This window comes from Prorops nasuta, unplaced genomic scaffold (assembly GCF_024137725.1).
Source record: "Prorops nasuta isolate Cenicafe-Biocafe unplaced genomic scaffold, Cenicafe_Pnas_1.2 PNAS00020, whole genome shotgun sequence".
Taxonomy (NCBI): Eukaryota; Metazoa; Arthropoda; class Insecta; order Hymenoptera; family Bethylidae; genus Prorops; species Prorops nasuta.
The window spans coordinates 1,390,782-1,412,939 of record NW_027116817.1 but is presented as its reverse complement, the minus strand read 5'-3'; the positions used below and the strand labels follow the sequence as shown (position 1 = coordinate 1,412,939).

Below are 22,158 nucleotides of genomic sequence, written 5' to 3'. Positions count from 1 at the left end.
TGAAATAGCAAAAATATCCAACCGGAAGCGGCTACGACACTCCAATTTTCCATAAAATCAGTTTGAAAATGGACAATTTTTGTCATTTCTGGGCTGTATTTTGCAACATAGCTATAAAAGCCAACATTTGATTCCAACATGATTTGATGATGATTTATAGCATCTATTTGTTCATTCGGACGTTTTACACCAGATTATGGCCGAAAAAAGAGACGAGTAGCAAGAGAAATTGAGTTATTTGCCTCTCAATATGTGCTTAAAGTCAGATTTTTGATTCTCATAGGGTAAAATTCAATTTAAATAAACTTACCATTTCAGAGCTTTCAGAGGGTATTTTTATTATTATTACTGACAATTATACCTGAAATAGCAAAAAAATCCAACCGGAAGCTGCTACGACACTCCAATTTTCCATAAAATCAGTTTGAAAATGGACAATTTTAGCCATTTCTGGGCTGTATTTTGCAACATAGCTATAAAAGCCAACTTTTGATTCCAACATGATTTGATGATGATTTATAGCATCTATTTGTTCACTCGGACGTTTTACACCAGATTATGGCCGAAAAAAGAGACGAGAAGCAAGAGAAATTGAGTTATTTGCCTCTCAATATGTGCTTAAAGTCAGATTTTTGATTCTCATAGTGTAAAACTCAATTGCATGAATCTTTCAATTCCAATGCAATGAGAGTGTATTTTTATTATTATTACTGACAATTACACCTGAAATAGCGAAAAAATCCAACCGGAAGCGGCTATGACACTCCACTTTTCCATAAAATCAGTTTGAAAATGGACAATTTTAGCCATTTCTGGGCTGTATTTTGCAACATAGCTATGAAAGACAACTTTTGAATCCAACATGATTTGATGATGATTTATAGCATCTATTTGTTCATTCGGACGTTTTACACCAGATTATGGCCGAAAAAAGAGCCGAGCAGCAAGAGAAATTGAGTTATTTGCCTCTCAATATGTGCTTAAAGTCAGATTTTTGATTCTCATAGGGTAAAATTCCATTTGAATAAACTTACCATTTCAGAGCTTTCGGAGGGTATTTTTGTTAAATTTACTGACAATTATACCTGAAATACCAAAAAAATTCCACTGAAAGCGGCTACGACACTCTAAATTTGTGGAAAATCAGTTTGAAAATGGACAATTTTTGCCATTTCTAGGCAGCATTTAGCTACATAGCTATGAAAGCCAACTTTTAATTCCAACATGATTTGATAATGATTAATAGCATCTATTTGTTCATTCGGACGTTTTACACCAGATTATGGCCGAAAAAAGAGACGAGAAGCAAGAGAAATTGAGTTATTTGCCTCTCAATATGTGCTTAAAGTCAGATTTTTGATTCTCATAGTGTAAAACTCAATTGCATGAATCTTTCAATTCCAATGCAATGAGAGGGTATTTTTATTATTATTACTGACAATTATACCTGAAATAGCCAAAAAATCCAACCGGAAGCGGTTACGACACTCCACTTTTCCATAAAATCAGTTTGAAAATGGACAATTTTAGCCATTTCTAGGCTGCATTTTGCAACATAGCTATGTAAGCCAACTTTTGATTCCAACATGATTCGATGATGATTTATAGCATCTATTTGTTCATTCGGACATTTTACACCATATTATGGCCGAAAAACTAGCCGAGAAGCCTGACAAACGGAATAATTTGCCTCTCGATATGTGCTTAAAGTCAAATTTTTGATTCTCATATGGTAAAATTCAATTTGAATAAACTTACCATTTCAGAGTTTTCGGAGGGTATTTTTATTAAATTTACTGACAATTATACCTGAAATACCAAAAAAATCCAACTGGAAGCGGCTACGACACTCCAATTTTGTAGAAAATCAGTTTGAAAATGGACAATTTTTGCCATTTCTAGGCAGCATTTTGCTACATAGCTATGAAGGCCAACTTTTAATTCCAAAATGATTTGATGATGATTTATAGCATCTATTTGTTCATTCGGACGTTTTACACCAGATTATGGCCGAATAAAGAGCCGAGAAGCAAGAGAAATTGAGTTATTTGCCTCTCAATATGTGCTAAAAGTCAGCTTTTTGATTCTCATAGTGTAAAACTCAATTGCATTAATCTTTCAATTCCAATGCAATCAAAGGGTATTTTTATTATTATTACTGACAATTATACCTGAAATAGCGAAAAAATCCAACCGGAAGCGGCTATGACACTCCACTTTTCCATAAAATCAGTTTGAAAATGGACAATTTTAGCCATTTCTGGGCTTTTTTTTTCGACATAGCTATGAAAGCCAACTTTTGATTCCAACATGATTTGATGATGATTTATAGCATCTATTTGTTCAATCGGACATTTTACACCAGATTATGGCCGAAAAAAGAGCCGAGAAGCAAGAGAAATTGAGTTTTTCCTCTCAATATGTGCTTAAAGTCAGATTTTTGATTCTCATAGTGTAAAACTCAATTGCATGAATCTTTCAATTCCAATGCAATCAGAGGGTATTTTTATTATTATTACTGACAATTATACCTGAAATAGCGAAAAAATCCAACCGGAAGCGGCTATGACACTCCACTTTTCCATAAAATCAGTTTGAAAATGGACAATTTTAGCCATTTCTGGGCTGTATTTTGCAACATAGCTATGAAAGCCAACCCGCTAAGCATACAATGTTGCAATACGTTGCTACAATATTATTTTTTTGTTACAATTGCAAAGTTACACTGTAACGTCGTAAAATTATTAATTGTATGTTGCTGTTGTAACAAGGCAAATTCTCTTGTTACCATACGTTGCTACAATATTATTTTTTTGTTACAATTGCAAAGTTACATTATAACGTCGTAAAATTATAAATTGTATGTTGCTGTTGTAACAAGGCAAATTCTCTTGCCTTGATGCATAGTTTATTTCTGATTTGAAAACGCCGCGCTTAAATGAAGTTGCTCTCGGTCCCGGGTGGCGGCGCTGTGCCCGCGTGCACAGCTAGGTTGCCAAGCAAGGTTGCCAAGTCCGCCATCTTGAATAGTACTACGCTCTATAGTAAGTGAATTTTGATATAAGGAATGCAGACTGCACAAAGTATACTGCCAGCGGAAATACGTCAGTAGCCATCTTAAATGCAGAACGTAATATATCAAAAATTATATATATTATATTCACAGCCTGTCACCGTGAACGGCGTGAACGAAGACAAATGTTAGTATACGGAAAAATAAAGTGTAATAAAGAAATAAGGAGTAGTGACAGCTTTGATCTATCTGACAGCTGATGTACTTATGGTATAAGTGAATAAATAAAATAAAAATGCTTTTCCTAAATTTATTTTTAATTTTGAGAAAATGGTCAAATGTAGCCATTAATTAATTAGATTTGGTAATAAATACAAAAAATGCGTTTTATTATAACAAATGAGTTGAGGTAAAATAAACTCAATGTTTTTATATTAATTTGTTAACAAATGCATTTTTTTATTTATTATTGAGTCCAATAAGTTAACGGTTATTAAAAAAAAAATTCTTTGTAATGAAACAAAAAATGAAAAAATTTTAATCTTCACCAAGACTCGAACACGAGCCCACCGCATGATAAACGGCAACTTTACCGCCTGCGCTACAGCTCTCACTTGATGTAACAAGAGCAAAACAGGCTCTTTAAAGACTGACTACAATTCTTTTATTAATTCGTCATAAATGATCAAGAATTAGCTGTAATAATAAATACATTTATCTACATAGCATTATTGTACTAAATTTATTGTTTTTAATTTGAAGCATACATTTTACATGAAGATATGATAATTTAATGGTAACCATTCAGTACTCTATATACTAAACTATTCATATGCTTAACTATCATAAATTAATTAAGTAATATTATAATATTTGTTATATGTAGTCGAATAACTATGATAAACGAGCATATGAATAGTTTTGTATTTAGAGTATTGCATGAACACCCTTAAAGTATCGTATCTTCATGTAAAATGTATGCTTCAAATTAAAAACATAATAAATTTAGTGCAATAATGCTGTGGAGATAAATGTATTTATTATTGCAGCTAATTCTTGATCGTTTATGACGAGTTAGTGAAAGAATTGTAGTCAGTCTTTAAAAGGCTGTTTTGCACATCAAGTGAGCGCTGTAGCACAGGCGGTAAGTTTGCCGTTTGTCATGCGGTGGGCTCGTGTTCGAGTCTTGGTGAAGTTTAAAATTTTTTCATTTTTTTTTTCATTACAAGGAATTTTTTTTTTAATAACCATTAATTTATTGGACTCAATAATAAATAAAAAATGCATTTGTTAACAGATTAATATAAAAACATTGAGTTTATTTTACCTCAACTCATTTGTTATAATAAAACGCATTTTCTGTATTTATTACTAAATCTAATTGATTAATGGCTACATTTGACCATTTTATCAATATTACAAATCAATTTAGGAAAAGCATTTTTATTTGCTTTGAGTTTTTAGGTAAACGCAGCACCACTTCACACGGATAACACGTAAAAATGTCACGTTTAGCGGTAGTCGCTCTTCTTCGAAAGCCAATGTTGCCTAAAGTCCAAATCACACCTATGCTCTCCAGGCATAGTTGTGTTTGTACCGCTTCCCTTTAAATTTTCTATACTCCTGCTGGCTAACGCTTGTCTTCATTTTTGTTGCTAAAAGCTTGATTCTGGCATCACTGCCGTGTGGAACTATTAGTTTGCTAATAAAAGCAGAGGCTTAATTTTAAGAGATTGCAACATATAGTAATTAATATAGATACAATTGTAAAAAGAAAACAAAAATTTTATTTTACATATATTAACTTTAAATAAAATCCCACAAAGTACTGTAAAATATCTAACATGTTATATTATATATCTAATCTGTCAGCTTCTTTATTTTAATATTCATCTCAATTATCACAGTTTGATCCTCAGCGATGACACAGTAACCACATTATGGTGAATCTATTCTTTTTTTTTAATGTTCGATCCACATAGCTTCATCCTCAGCAGTGATACAGTAAACATACGTACATTACTATAATTTAATCTGAAACAAAATCCCACAAAGTACTATAAAACATCTTACATTTAAATATTATATATGTATTCTGTCATTTTCTTTATTTATTATTGTATTTACCCAAATTGCTGACTCATTTATTTTAATGTCTGTCTCAATTAACACAGTTTGATCCTCATCAGCGATGACACAGAAACAACATTATGGTGAATCTATTCCTTTTGTTTTAATGTTCAATCCACATAGCTCCATTCTCAGCATTGACATAGTAAACACTTTACAATAATTTAATCTGAAACAAAATCCCAAAAAGTACTATATAAAATCTTACATTTGAAATTACAAATGTAATCTGTCAGCTTCTTTATTTGTATCGTATTTACCCAATGTGTTGACTTGTTTATTTTAATATTCATCTCAATTAACACAGTTTGATCCTCAGCGATGACACAGTAACCATAATATGGTGAATCTATTCCTTTCATTTTAATGATCAATCCACATAGCTCCATCCTCAGTAGTGACATAGTAAACACATTACTATAATTTAATCTGAAATAAAATCCCAGAAAGTACTATAAAATATTTTACATTTTATATTATATATCTAATTTGTCAGCTTCTTTATTTATTATTGTATTTACCCAGTTTTTTCACTCGTTTATTTTATTATCCGTCTCAATTAACATAGTTTGAATCTCAACGATGACACAATAACCACATTATGTTTAGTCTATTCCTTTATTTTAATTTTGAAAATCCGCATAGCTCCATCCTCAGCACAGTGACATTGTAAACACATTACTATAATTTAATCTGAAATAAAATCCCACAAAGTACCACAAAATGTTTATATCTTACATTTTATATTATAAAATTTATTGTTATACTTATCTAAAATGTTCAGTCCTTTATATATTTTTAAAAATTATTTTTATGTACATTTTACAAATTTCGTCACTTTATTTATTCACTTATACCATCAGTATATCAGCTGTCAGTAAGATTAAAACTGCCACTTTATTTCTTTATATTACTTTATAACTTGTGGTATGTATATACTAACATTTGTCTTGGATCACGGACCATGCATTTTGAAATTAGTAATTAGAAATATCTATATTGCGGTCCCTCTACAGTCTCTACCCTCTGACGTATTTCCGCCGACCAGTAGTATCAGCAGCGACTATAGCGTAGTACCCAAAATAGTACTACGCTATAGGATATGTCGCTTTTGGGTACTACGGTAGTACCGAAAGTACTACACTTGGCAACCTTGTTGCCAAGCAAGGTTGCCAAGTCCGCCATCTTGAATAGTACTACGCTCTATAGTAAGTAAATTTTGATATAAGGAATGCAGACTGCACAAAGTATACTGCCAGCGGAAATACGTCAGTAGCCATCTTAAATGCAGAACGTAATATATCAAAAATTATATATATTATATTCACAGCCTGTCACCGTGAACGGCGTGAACGAAGACAAATGTTAGTATACGGAAAAATAAAGTGTAATAAAGAAATAAGGAGTAGTGACAGCTTTGATCTATCTGACAGTTGATGTACTTATGGTATAAGTGAATAAATAAAATAAAAATGCTTTTCCTAAATTGATTTTTAATTTTGATAAAATGGTCAAATGTAGCCATTAATTAATTAGATTTGGTAATAAATACAAAAAATGCGTTTTATTATAACAAATGAGTTGAGGTAAAATAAACTCAATGTTTTTATATTCATTTGTTAACAAATGCATTTTTTTATTTATTATTGAGTCCAATAAGTTAACGGTTATTAAAAAAAACATTCTTTGTAATGAAACAAAAAATGAAAAAATTTTAATCTTCACCAAGACTCGAACACGAGCCCACCGCATGACAAACGGCAACCTTACCGCCTGCGCTACAGCGCTCACTTGATGTACCAAGAGCAAAACAGCCTTTTAAAGACTGACTACAATTCTTTCACTAACTCGTCATAAACGATCAAGAATTAGCTGTAATAATAAATACATTTATCTACATAGCATTATTGTACTAAATTTATTGTTTTTAATTTGAAGCATACATTTTGCATGAAGATATGATAATTTAAAACCATTCAGTACTCTATATACAAAACTACTCATATGCTCAACTATCATAAATTAATTAAGTAATATTATAATATTTGTTATATGTAGTCGAATAACTATGATAAACCAGCATATGAATAGTTTTGTATTTAAAGTATTGCATGAACATCCTTAAAGTATCGTATCTTCATGTAAAATGTATGCTTCAAATTAAAAACATAATAAATTTAGTGCAATAATGCTATGGAGATAAATGTATTTATTATTGCAGCTAATTCTTGATCGTTTATGACGAGTTAGTGAAAGAATTGTAGTCAGTCTTTAAAAGGCTGTTTTGCTCTTGGTACATCAAGTGAGCGCTGTAGCGCAGGTGGTAAGGTTGTCATTTGTCATGCGGTGGGCTCGTATTCGAGTCTTGGTGAAGTTTAGAATTTTTTCATTTTTTTTTTCATTACAAGGAATTTTTTTTTTAATAACCATTAATTTATTGGACTCAATAATAAATAAAAAAATGCATTTGTTAACAGATTAATATAAAAACATTGAGTTTATTTTACCTCAACTCATTTGTTATAATAAAACGCATTTTCTGTATTTATTACCAAATCTAATTAATTAATGGCTACATTTGACCATTTTATCAATATTACAAATCAATTTAGGAAAAGCATTTTTATTTGCTTTGAGTTTTTAGGTAAACGCAGCACCACTTCACACGGATAACACGTAAAAATGTCACGGTTAGCGGTAGTCGCTCTTCTTCTAAAGCCAATGTTGCCTGAAGTCCAAATCACACCTATGCTCTCCAGGCATAGTTGTGTTTGTACCGCTTCCCTTTAAATTTTCTATACTCCTGCTGGCTAGCGCTTATCTTCATTTCTGTTGCTAAAAGCTTGATTCTGGCATCACTGCCGTGTGGAACTATTAGTTTGCTAATAAAAGCAGAGGCTTAATTTTAAGAGATTGCAACATATAGTAATTAATATAGATACAATTGTAAAAAGAAAACAAAAATTTTATTTTACATATATTAACTTTAAATAAAATCCCACAAAGTACTGTAAAATATCTAACATGTTATATTATATATCTAATCTGTCAGCTTCTTTATTATAATATTCATCTCAATTATCACAGTTTGATCCTCAGCGATAACACAGTAACCACATTATGGTGAATCTATTCTTTTCTTTTAATGTTCGATCCACATAGCTTCATCCTCAGCAGTGATACAGTAAACACACGTACATTACTATAATTTAATCTGAAACAAAATCCCACAAAGTACTATAAAACATCTTACATTTTATATTATATATTTATTCTGTCATTTTCTTTATTTATTATTGTATTTACCCAAAATGCTGACTCATTTATTTTAATGTCTGTCTCAATTAACACAGTTTGATCCTCATCAGCGATGACACAAAAACAACATTATGGTGAATCTATTCCTTTTGTTTTAATGTTCAATCCACATAGCTCCATTCTCAGCATTGACATAGTAAACACTTTACAATAATTTAATCTGAAACAAAATCCCAAAACGTACTATATAAAATCTTATATTTGAAATTACAAATGTAATCTGTCAGCTTCTTTATTTGTATCGTATTTACCCAATGTGTTGACTTGTTTATTTTAATATTCATCTCAATTAACACAGTTTGATCCTCAGCGATGACACAGTAACCATAATATGGTGAATCTATTCCTTTCATTTTAATGTTCAATCCACATAGCTCCATCCTCAGTAGTGACATAGTAAACACATTACTATAATTTAATCTGAAATAAAATCCCAGAAAGTACTATAAAATATCTTACATTTTATATTATATATCTAATTTGTCAGCTTCTTTATTTATTATTGTATTTACCCAGTTTTTTCACTCGTTTATTTTATTATCCGTCTCAATTAACATAGTTTGAATCTCAACGATGACACAATAACCACATTATGTTTAGTCTATTCCTTTATTTTAATTTTGAAAATCTGCATAGCTCCATCCTCAGCACAGTGACATAGTAAACACATTACTATAATTTAATCTGAAATAAAATCCCACAAAGTACCACAAAATATTTATATCTTACATTTTATATTATAAAATTTATTGTTATACTTATCTAAAATGTTCAGTCCTTTATATACTTTTAAAAATTATTTTTATGTACATTTTACAAATTTCGTCACTTTATTTATTCACTTATACCATCAGTACATCAGCTGTCAGTAAGATTAAAACTGTCACTTTATTTCTTTATATTACTTTATAACTTGTGGTATGTATATACTAACATTTGTCTTGGCTCACGGACCATGCATGGTACATACTAGATTGTCCGAAAACTTTTGTAGAAGTGAGTCGACTACCTATATGACTAGTGAATATGGCCGAAATCTAGTAATATATTGCTATAATGTCGTAAGGCATTTATTGTAGTATTCATTTAGATATCAAGATGAGAAAAAGATAATTGAATAATCTTCAAGATAACGTCAATTTAAAGAAGCAGAAGAAAAAACTGCAAAATAAATGTAATTAAGAAAAACTATGGATCTTAGATAAGTAAAAACGTTTGAATAATTTAAAGTATTTATATATTGAATTTACTAGTGTTACTTTGTGGAAATATATTTTGTACAAATATGATTTAGGTGTTTGTGGCTTTCGCAAAGGATTAAAGAAATGCAGCATAAATGTTTATCAGAATAATAATGAGAGACGAGACAAAAATGACTGATAAGTGTAATTAAAATATTCATGCGTACTTTATTGACATATATGTCATCTGGTATAACTTTTACTGCTACGATGTTCATATTAATTATGATTTTATGATGAGAAACGCATGGGTCAAAGAAGGCAATACTTCTTACAAGGTAAATGTAAACAATTTGCAAATGTATTATACTTTCAATTTCAAATATAAAACTGTGTCTTAACTGTTTAGTTGATTAATTATTTAGATATTACTTTTATCGCTGGAATGATATCTTGCTCATATCTACGATGAGCAGAAATAAGAAGATATGAAGGACTTTCGACTAATCCCATCCATGTAAATTGCTTCCTTTGGCACAGAGTTTATGGTTAGTAATCGCAAGGTATATGTAATTTTTATTACAGTGTTTATTAATTCAAAGTTACTTTTAATTTGCTTAGCTTAATGAGTTTATATATTAAATATGGTCTGCTTTGGTTTTTCAGATATTACTGAGCGACTGAAGTGGAACTTTTATCAAATAACCTATTCAAGGATTATAATAAATATATAGAGTATGGATATATATATAATTATTAATAATCATACGCTGCAAGATTTGTACAGATGACAAGTGTCTTTATAACAGTGATTTTGCAATACTTAATTAGAACAAGTTCAAGCAAAGTTAAATTATACAAGTTAATATTGAAATTTTATCATTTTCACTATTATTAAATATATTTAATAGATATACAATATGCAGGGCGTACCACTTAAAATGCTCCAGAACATAGATACAAAAAGACGCGTACCTCTTCAACTATAAGAGATATTCAATGTTTGCACAGGACTTTTTCGAAACCTTTTGTTATTTGCTTCCAAAAGGGTCATATGAAAAAATTGAATATCTCTTATAATTAACGCAATACACGCTTTTTGTATCTATGCTCTGGGGCATTTAAGTGGTACACCCTGTATGTATTTCAATTTTTTTATATCTTTTTATATATAAAGAGAAAATATAAATTTTGTGTAAGCATAAGTTCTATTATTATAAATTATATATTTTTCAGACAAAATTTTACATTTCTCTTAGTTTTCGAAAGACTACTATGGAATTTAAAAATGTTTGAAAAACGGTTAACAAATATACTTTGCTGTGTGTAACTATGAAAGATTCATAACCCATTATATAAGTTTAGGAACTAAAGTCTTATAATTTATATTATAGGAATGCTTAAAGAATATTATTATTTGAAGACCTCAGCTATTGAAATTATTAACTAAGGCAATTGTACTCTTGTTGATTCTTGTGGATATATTATGTATTCTCGTATGCCGCTCTTAATTTACATAGAAATACAACGAAATCCGAATGGATCATATTATTATAAAACCAAGGTATGTTTTGATGATATTTAACATAGATTTTATTCGAATAAAAAGCATTATATTTCAATTAATTTATAATTTTTAATATTTACAGTTCCCGGATCCTTCCCTTTTGTAATATTTTTACTGCTGATCATTCTCCAATCTGAAATAATGAAACATTAAAAATAACGATACACGTAATAAATAATTGAGAGTAAAGACAAGAAATTGTCTAACGAAAAGAAAGCAACGTATAATTAATTAGGGATATAAAAGGTATTGAATGTTACAATGCTAAAAGCATAGTAAAAATCTCTTCTATACTATTTATTAATAATTAATGTTTCAAATTAAGATGATATTTTTTAGGAACAGCTACGAAATTATGTTTTCGAAGAATAATGCATATAGATTTGTATCTCCAACACAAAGAAAATAAGTAGGAAAAGAGAGCTGTGAAAGAAGTTAAAATTTACCTATGATGAAGCCTTTACCACTCACCTTTTTTATTAAGCATCATTTTTTTTACCAGTTTTAAGAAACTATAATTTCTTAATGCAACTTGAACGAGAAATATAGAAATTAATTCCAGTTGGTTTTCATTATTTGTTTCGTTAAGTATTTTTGAATATTGACAAATAATTTCTTTAGCGTTACTCGCTGCATTGTTTCCAAACTTATGAGGAATTTTTTCAATATAATATATCTTTAGAATATATTGAATTTTAGCTGTAAATGCAATTATGTTAGTTATATTCTTTCTTATAGGTATTTATAAATTAAGCTCCTACAACATGAAATTATACTTATTAGTACTTATTATAATGAAATATTTGTCGTTTATTGCTTTCGCAGGCAGTCTCTCTTTTACAATTATTAATAATTCAGTAGGTTAAATTTTGTGCAATTATTTTTTAACGATACATGCATACCCGAGAAACACGCGGTACACTTAACATTTTCACTAAATTTATATATGAAATAATTATAAAACTTTGTAAAGAATAAAACGATATAGGAAGCGTCTTTAACTCTTTTCGTGCCAACGACGATATATAGTAGCTGATGAAAGAGGTTTATGGAAAAATTGTTAAAAGTTTACTTTAATGGGCCGCATTTCTACCTAAGATTTTCTTAGTTCCATCATATGAAATGTCATTTAAGTCCCTCATTTTCATATCAATTATTTTAACAATGAATCATACAGATACTCTAATAAAATTTGCAAATATTTTTTGTATGCAGTGCAGAGGATGCTGATTCTTTGGATTAAAGCATAATAAATATATGTTTCATGCTGTAGGAAAAGATAAGAAAATTTTTATGAGCTGTTGATCACTTTTCAAGCAAAAGTTATGAAAAAATGAAACTATAGAGTTCACCTTAACAAATAACATAACAGTAAAGGACAATATTATTGTAATATAAATTATTTTACGAAATTGATAAAATAATTAGATGGCATACAAAAATCGTGTAAAGGATGTTTTTTCAATAGACTTTTTTTTAATTATATTAAAATTCTTCTTAGAATATATTAAGAAAACTTCAAACGAAGACACGCGTGAATTGTATCGTATGCTCATTTCATTTCTTAGGTTTTTAAGTTTATAGTTCTTTTTATGCTAAAGACAATAAAAAATTACTACAAGCACGGTTAGGTAGGGTCGATTGTGCTCTAAAAAAATGAATTTCACGAAAATGCGAAGTAAGTCTATTTGAAAAAGCACTCCTCATTTATAGATTTGCTTTAATTTATATATAAAATACTTACTAATAAATTTATAAAAATCAGGGTGAGACCCTATTGTGTCCTTAAGATATCGATTGAATCTTTCAATTTTATTATTAGTAGCTGTACGTCTGGAATATATGGTTAAAATGCTACCATCTACAGTATTTATCCAATAGACTTTTATGTATTGAAACAATCGTTTAATTTTTGAATTAATTTCCTCGTTATTAAATGATTCAGCTTTTTTTCTAATTACTTCGAATCCTTTGGGTATTAAAGCTGGCGGTAAAAATGGCAAACAATGAACTTGCGTCAATATAAATCTTAATTTTAAATGTTCCGCAGTAGACAGCTTCTTCATTAGTTGGAAAATCTTTAATTTGTTAACCCTCTTTTGAATAGCCTGAAAAAGGTTAATTTCTAAATTAATACAATTTCTATTAAGGTGTTACAATATAGGAATTATTACTTCTATTTCATTAATAAAATTTATTGAAAAATATATTAAAGTTAAGTAAAAGTCTAAAATATGTTGGTATGTTACGAAGTAACAAGGCAAGGCGTATAAAGACTAATAGTTCATAGAGAAAATATAATTCATATTTTTAGAAGTGTGAAGCAATTAGCTGATTTAATTAGACCGGTAAACTGTTTTTGTTCAGAAGTTGCAATTCGATGATTCTTATTTACTTTATGATGCTGCATCTAAATCCAATAGCACATATTATCACTCTATTAGGTGATAATTTTAAGATATTTAATTTTGAATAGTAAATAAATTACCCTTTTAAGGAGTTTTAAACTCATATATCTCAGTAACAACATTTTTAAACAATTTTTTGAAAACTACATTATATATATAATGCTATTCTTCCCCTTCAAAAAGCATTGTCGATTTTTATTGCGTCTCTGGTTCGTTGCGTTAATCAAGTTTTGAGGTTCGATTGTTTAGTGCATCTCTACAGAACGTTCACTTGAAAAGCAACTGTCCTTCTGTTTCGTCAAAGACACACGATTGTATAACTTCAAGCTAAAGTAACGCATTTAATAAAGAAATTCATAGTAAAACTCGACAATGAATTTTGAAGGGAAATACAAGTAGCATTATATAATGCAGTCCTCAAATGTTACTGAAAGAATTATGTTACTCAGATACCGGCTCGTGAAAAAGTTTGAAATGACGTGTTTCAACTATTTAAACTGAAATATCTTAAAATTATTACCTAATAGAGTAATATTGGTATCGCATTTGAAATCAGCATACCAAATTCCTTTGTATATAAATTAAATATATTCTGTGTGTATTAAACAGTAACTTTCATTTCGTTGACCATTATATTGTATTTATGTCATAAATCTCTGTACCCGGTTAAGGAAAATAATAAAATGTTTACTACATATGAAAAATATTTGTTATATAATACAAGCATTATATAATTATAATTAAGACAATTATTACCTGTGTATAATGAAAATAACAGCCCTGAATTATGCTGCACGGAAAATTTCTTCTGATTGAATTCTGCAATCCTTTTTCGAAGTCTGATACCCATGTATCAGGATTTAATTTAGGGGATATCTTTAATTTTACCATCTTGAAGAAGTCGTTATACGTGGATTCTGCTTTGCCACTCATAAACCCCCATACAATTGGTATAGCCTTTTATTTCGTTAAAAGCAAATATAAATTAATTGCCTTGATTTTAGTACGTAACAAAAATTTTACTAAATTTCTATTATTAAAAATTAGTGAAACGATTACTTATTACTATCAAGACTTTATTATACATTAGAACTTAAGAAAAGAAACTTTCAATTAAAATATTATTCCATAAATTTTATTTCAAATACTTAAAAGAAATAATGATTTTATAATTACTAACTTGATTTTTGTATTCTGCCATTATAATAAGCAATTGGTAAGCATTTTCTATTTTTGGTACAGTTTCAAATGTACCATCGACGTGACACAATTTCGCTTTCTCTGTCAATTTACAGAGTTTCTTGTCAAATATTATGATTAATACATCTTTTCCATTTTCGTATTGAATAACTTTCAATTTATGTTTTTCTTCCTTTATTTTAAATTTTAAAATATTTTGCCATTGAATAGTTTCTAAAAGAGGTCCTATTTCTTCCAGTCTATCAGGAAGTTTTGGCCTATTCTCTGCATTCCAACTTTTTAAAGTCTTGTGGATTTTTGGGAAGCTTATAGGAGCATCTTCATTTCTTTAGTTTGTAAATAATTATACTTTACTATGCATACTTAGCTTATACGGAAAAGTTGACAGCATAATTTTGTAGAAGAAAAACGCTTACCTTAAAGCGCATGCATCGTAAGCTTCTTTTGATGTGCATGGATAATTATGCATATAACTAAAAATATCTTCTTTAAACTTCGCTTCCTTAATTTTACTTGTATCAACATCGTGATTATGGGCCTTCAAATTTTGTAAATTTTCTTTATCCTTAATAAATTTTGCAGTTCCACGGCAACTTTCTTCACTACACCGTAAATATCTTTAGGAATAATAAAATTTGAAATAATCAAACCATATATACTTTGTTGAATATCGTTGTCTCTCTTTAATTAAAACTTACGTTACTTCGCAGTTATTTCTTTTTGTCAATTTCTTACTAATATTATATTTGTGACCATCCTTGTAAATTGTTTGCATGCATTTATATGGATTTGTAAATTTCGGCATTTTTAGAATAAGTATGCTACACTTTCACAAATACACTTTTACAAATTTATAACAGCTATCACCAGTTCATTGAATGCTTTGGTTTAACTTGCATTGCCTATTATGACACAATACTCGTGCGACTCGCACTGCTCAGATGTAAACAAAGACTCCCCTCTCCCCCCAGAAACATTGTTTTTGGCTATTTCATGCAGAAGATGCCTATAAAATGATATGCCTACAACGATTTCAAATTCAATAACCTATAATAATTTTATTTATCAATTTTAAACATTTATATTTAAAAAATTTGTTTACTATTTTTACACACACACACACACACACACACACACACACACACACACACACACACACACACACATTATTATATAGTATTCATTTTTACGTTTACCATGACACTGATATTTTGATGTATGCAAACAATTTACAAGGATGGTCACAAATATAATATTAGTAAGAAATTGACAAAAAGAAATAACTGCGAAGTAACGTAAGTTTTAATTAAAGAGAGACAACGATATTCAACAAAGTATATATGGTTTGATTATTTCAAATTTTATTATTCCTAAAGATATTTACGGTGTAGTGAAGAAAGTTGCCGTGGAACTGCAAAATTTATTAAGGATAAAGAAAATTTACAAAATTTGAAGGCCCATAATCACGATGTTGATACAAGTAAAATTAAGGAAGCGAAGTTTAAAGAAGATATTTTTAGTTATATGCATAATTATCCATGCACATCAAAAGAAGCTTACGATGCATGCGCTTTAAGGTAAGCGTTTTTCTTCTACAAAATTATGCTGTCAACTTTTCCGTATAAGCTAAGTATGCATAGTAAAGTATAATTATTTACAAACTAAAGAAATGAAGATGCTCCTATAAGCTTCCCAAAAATCCACAAGACTTTAAAAAGTTGGAATGCAGAGAATAGGCCAAAACTTCCTGATAGACTGGAAGAAATAGGACCTCTTTTAGAAACTATTCAATGGCAAAATATTTTAAAATTTAAAATAAAGGAAGAAAAACATAAATTGAAAGTTATTCAATACGAAAATGGAAAAGATGTATTAATCATAATATTTGACAAGAAACTCTGTAAATTGACAGAGAAAGCGAAATTGTGTCACGTCGATGGTACATTTGAAACTGTACCAAAAATAGAAAATGCTTACCAATTGCTTATTATAATGGCAGAATACAAAAATCAAGTTAGTAATTATAAAATCATTATTTCTTTTAAGTATTTGAAATAAAATTTATGGAATAATATTTTAATTGAAAGTTTCTTTTCTTAAGTTCTAATGTATAATAAAGTCTTGATAGTAATAAGTAATCGTTTCACTAATTTTTAATAATAGAAATTTAGTAAAATTTTTGTTACGTACTAAAATCAAGGCAATTAATTTATATTTGCTTTTAACGAAATAAAAGGCTATACCAATTGTATGGGGGTTTATGAGTGGCAAAGCAGAATCCACGTATAACGACTTCTTCAAGATGGTAAAATTAAAGATATCCCCTAAATTAAATCCTGATACATGGGTATCAGACTTCGAAAAAGGATTGCAGAATTCAATCAGAAGAAATTTTCCGTGCAGCATAATTCAGGGCTGTTATTTTCATTATACACAGGTAATAATTGTCTTAATTATAATTATATAATGCTTGTATTATATAACAAATATTTTTCATATGTAGTAAACATTTTATTATTTTCCTTAACCGGGTACAGAGATTTATGACATAAATACAATATAATGGTCAACGAAATGAAAGTTACTGTTTAATACACACAGAATATATTTAATTTATATACAAAGGAATTTGGTATGCTGATTTCAAATGCGATACCAATATTACTCTATTAGGTAATAATTTTAAGATATTTCAGTTTAAATAGTTGAAACACGTCATTTCAAACTTTTTCACGAGCCGGTATCTGAGTAACATAATTCTTTCAGTAACATTTGAGGACTGCATTATATAATGCTACTTGTATTTCCCTTCAAAATTCATTGTCGAGTTTTACTATGAATTTCTTTATTAAATGCGTTACTTTAGCTTGAAGTTATACAATCGTGTGTCTTTGACGAAACAGAAGGACAGTTGCTTTTCAAGTGAACGTTCTGTAGAGATGCACTAAACAATCGAACCTCAAAACTTGATTAACGCAACGAACCAGAGACGCAATAAAAATCGACAATGCTTTTTGAAGGGGAAGAATAGCATTATATATATAATGTAGTTTTCAAAAAATTGTTTAAAAATGTTGTTACTGAGATATATGAGTTTAAAACTCCTTAAAAGGGTAATTTATTTACTATTCAAAATTAAATATCTTAAAATTATCACCTAATAGAGTGATAATATGTGCTATTGGATTTAGATGCAGCATCATAAAGTAAATAAGAATCATCGAATTGCAACTTCTGAACAAAAACAGTTTACCGGTCTAATTAAATCAGCTAATTGCTTCACACTTCTAAAAATATGAATTATATTTTCTCTATGAACTATTAGTCTTTATACGCCTTGCCTTGTTACTTCGTAACATACCAACATATTTTAGACTTTTACTTAACTTTAATATATTTTTCAATAAATTTTATTAATGAAATAGAAGTAATAATTCCTATATTGTAACACCTTAATAGAAATTGTATTAATTTAGAAATTAACCTTTTTCAGGCTATTCAAAAGAGGGTTAACAAATTAAAGATTTTCCAACTAATGAAGAAGCTGTCTACTGCGGAACATTTAAAATTAAGATTTATATTGACGCAAGTTCATTGTTTGCCATTTTTACCGCCAGCTTTAATACCCAAAGGATTCGAAGTAATTAGAAAAAAAGCTGAATCATTTAATAACGAGGAAATTAATTCAAAAATTAAACGATTGTTTCAATACATAAAAGTCTATTGGATAAATACTGTAGATGGTAGCATTTTAACCATATATTCCAGACGTACAGCTACTAATAATAAAATTGAAAGATTCAATCGATATCTTAAGGACACAATAGGGTCTCACCCTGATTTTTATAAATTTATTAGTAAGTATTTTATATATAAATTAAAGCAAATCTATAAATGAGGAGTGCTTTTTCAAATAGACTTACTTCGCATTTTCGTGAAATTCATTTTTTTAGAGCACAATCGACCCTACCTAACCGTGCTTGTAGTAATTTTTTATTGTCTTTAGCATAAAAAGAACTATAAACTTAAAAACCTAAGAAATGAAATGAGCATACGATACAATTCACGCGTGTCTTCGTTTGAAGTTTTCTTAATATATTCTAAGAAGAATTTTAATATAATTAAAAAAAAGTCTATTGAAAAAACATCCTTTACACGATTTTTGTATGCCATCTAATTATTTTATCAATTTCGTAAAATAATTTATATTACAATAATATTGTCCTTTACTGTTATGTTATTTGTTAAGGTGAACTCTATAGTTTCATTTTTTCATAACTTTTGCTTGAAAAGTGATCAACAGCTCATAAAAATTTTCTTATCTTTTCCTACAGCATGAAACATATATTTATTATGCTTTAATCCAAAGAATCAGCATCCTCTGCACTGCATACAAAAAATATTTGCAAATTTTATTAGAGTATCTGTATGATTCATTGTTAAAATAATTGATATGAAAATGAGGGACTTAAATGACATTTCATATGATGGAACTAAGAAAATCTTAGGTAGAAATGCGGCCCATTAAAGTAAACTTTTAACAATTTTTCCATAAACCTCTTTCATCAGCTACTATATATCGTCGTTGGCACGAAAAGAGTTAAAGACGCTTCCTATATCGTTTTATTCTTTACAAAGTTTTATAATTATTTCATATATAAATTTAGTGAAAATGTTAAGTGTACCGCGTGTTTCTCGGGTATGCATGTATCGTTAAAAAATAATTGCACAAAATTTAACCTACTGAATTATTAATAATTGTAAAAGAGAGACTGCCTGCGAAAGCAATAAACGACAAATATTTCATTATAATAAGTACTAATAAGTATAATTTCATGTTGTAGGAGCTTAATTTATAAATACCTATAAGAAAGAATATAACTAACATAATTGCATTTACAGCTAAAATTCAATATATTCTAAAGATATATTATATTGAAAAAATTCCTCATAAGTTTGGAAACAATGCAGCGAGTAACGCTAAAGAAATTATTTGTCAATATTCAAAAATACTTAACGAAACAAATAATGAAAACCAACTGGAATTAATTTCTATATTTCTCGTTCAAGTTGCATTAAGAAATTATAGTTTCTTAAAACTGGTAAAAAAAATGATGCTTAATAAAAAAGGTGAGTGGTAAAGGCTTCATCATAGGTAAATTTTAACTTCTTTCACAGCTCTCTTTTCCTACTTATTTTCTTTGTGTTGGAGATACAAATCTATATGCATTATTCTTCGAAAACATAATTTCGTAGCTGTTCCTAAAAAATATCATCTTAATTTGAAACATTAATTATTAATAAATAGTATAGAAGAGATTTTTACTATGCTTTTAGCATTGTAACATTCAATACCTTTTATATCCCTAATTAATTATACGTTGCTTTCTTTTCGTTAGACAATTTCTTGTCTTTACTCTCAATTATTTATTACGTGTATCGTTATTTTTAATGTTTCATTATTTCAGATTGGAGAATGATCAGCAGTAAAAATATTACAAAAGGGAAGGATCCGGGAACTGTAAATATTAAAAATTATAAATTAATTGAAATATAATGCTTTTTATTCGAATAAAATCTATGTTAAATATCATCAAAACATACCTTGGTTTTATAATAATATGATCCATTCGGATTTCGTTGTATTTCTATGTAAATTAAGAGCGGCATACGAGAATACATAATATATCCACAAGAATCAACAAGAGTACAATTGCCTTAGTTAATAATTTCAATAGCTGAGGTCTTCAAATAATAATATTCTTTAAGCATTCCTATAATATAAATTATAAGACTTTAGTTCCTAAACTTATATAATGGGTTATGAATCTTTCATAGTTACACACAGCAAAGTATATTTGTTAACCGTTTTTCAAACATTTTTAAATTCCATAGTAGTCTTTCGAAAACTAAGAGAAATGTAAAATTTTGTCTGAAAAATATATAATTTATAATAATAGAACTTATGCTTACACAAAATTTATATTTTCTCTTTATATATAAAAAGATATAAAAAAATTGAAATACATACAGGGTGTACCACTTAAATGCCCCAGAGCATAGATACAAAAAGCGTGTATTGCGTTAATTATAAGAGATATTCAATTTTTTCATATGACCCTTTTGGAAGCAAATAACAAAAGGTTTCGAAAAAGTCCTGTGCAAACATTGAATATCTCTTATAGTTGAAGAGGTACGCGTCTTTTTGTATCTATGTTCTGGAGCATTTTAAGTGGTACGCCCTGCATATTGTATATCTATTAAATATATTTAATAATAGTGAAAATGATAAAATTTCAATATTAACTTGTATAATTTAACTTTGCTTGAACTTGTTCTAATTAAGTATTGCAAAATCACTGTTATAAAGACACTTGTCATCTGTACAAATCTTGCAGCGTATGATTATTAATAATTATATATATATCCATACTCTATATATTTATTATAATCCTTGAATAGGTTATTTGATAAAAGTTCCACTTCAGTCGCTCAGTAATATCTGAAAAACCAAAGCAGACCATATTTAATATATAAACTCATTAAGCTAAGCAAATTAAAAGTAACTTTGAATTAATAAACACTGTAATAAAAATTACATATACCTTGCGATTACTAACCATAAACTCTGTGCCAAAGGAAGCAATTTACATGGATGGGATTAGTCGAAAGTCCTTCATATCTTCTTATTTCTGCTCATCGTAGATATGAGCAAGATATCATTCCAGCGATAAAAGTAATATCTAAATAATTAATCAACTAAACAGTTAAGACACAGTTTTATATTTGAAATTGAAAGTATAATACATTTGCAAATTGTTTACATTTACCTTGTAAGAAGTATTGCCTTCTTTGACCCATGCGTTTCTCATCATAAAATCATAATTAATATGAACATCGTAGCAGTAAAAGTTATACCAGATGACATATATGTCAATAAAGTACGCATGAATATTTTAATTACACTTATCAGTCATTTTTGTCTCGTCTCTCATTATTATTCTGATAAACATTTATGCTGCATTTCTTTAATCCTTTGCGAAAGCCACAAACACCTAAATCATATTTGTACAAAATATATTTCCACAAAGTAACACTAGTAAATTCAATATATAAATACTTTAAATTATTCAAACGTTTTTACTTATCTAAGATCCATAGTTTTTCTTAATTACATTTATTTTGCAGTTTTTTCTTCTGCTTCTTTAAATTGACGTTATCTTGAAGATTATTCAATTATCTTTTTCTCATCTTGATATCTAAATGAATACTACAATAAATGCCTTACGACATTATAGCAATATATTACTAGATTTCGGCCATATTCACTAGTCATATAGG

The 22,158-nt window shown here is 28.6% G+C and overlaps 3 long non-coding RNA genes across 16 annotated transcripts; 1 reads left to right on the top strand and 2 right to left on the bottom strand.

Moving 5' to 3' along the window:
* Positions 1–4,401: 4,401 nt before the first annotated feature.
* LOC136780771 (uncharacterized) lies at positions 4,402–6,053 on the bottom strand. Its single transcript, XR_010823824.1, has 3 exons — positions 5,404–6,053; positions 5,141–5,312; positions 4,402–5,047 (listed from the first exon to the last, which is right to left on the bottom strand). It is a non-coding gene; the product is annotated as an uncharacterized lncRNA (long non-coding RNA).
* A 3,766-nt stretch (positions 6,054–9,819) lies between these two features.
* On the top strand, positions 9,820–14,284 carry LOC136780717 (uncharacterized). Of its 7 annotated transcripts, none has more exons than XR_010823810.1 (7): positions 9,820–9,980; positions 10,068–10,190; positions 10,309–10,377; positions 10,879–10,964; positions 11,037–11,206; positions 11,292–11,455; positions 11,549–14,284. It is a non-coding gene; the product is annotated as an uncharacterized lncRNA (long non-coding RNA). The 7 variants fall into 7 exon arrangements; XR_010823808.1 differs by having other exon boundaries at positions 10,309–10,503; XR_010823811.1 differs by lacking the exon at positions 10,879–10,964.
* Positions 14,285–17,343: 3,059 nt separating this feature from the next.
* Positions 17,344–21,777, bottom strand: LOC136780718 (uncharacterized). Of its 8 annotated transcripts, none has more exons than XR_010823815.1 (6): positions 21,648–21,777; positions 21,438–21,560; positions 20,664–21,319; positions 20,422–20,591; positions 20,173–20,336; positions 17,344–20,079 (listed from the first exon to the last, which is right to left on the bottom strand). It is a non-coding gene; the product is annotated as an uncharacterized lncRNA (long non-coding RNA). The 8 variants fall into 8 exon arrangements; XR_010823816.1 differs by having other exon boundaries at positions 20,664–20,749; positions 21,125–21,319; positions 21,438–21,711; XR_010823818.1 differs by having other exon boundaries at positions 20,664–20,749; positions 21,251–21,319; positions 21,438–21,707.
* Between the last annotated feature and the right edge of the window lie 381 nt (positions 21,778–22,158).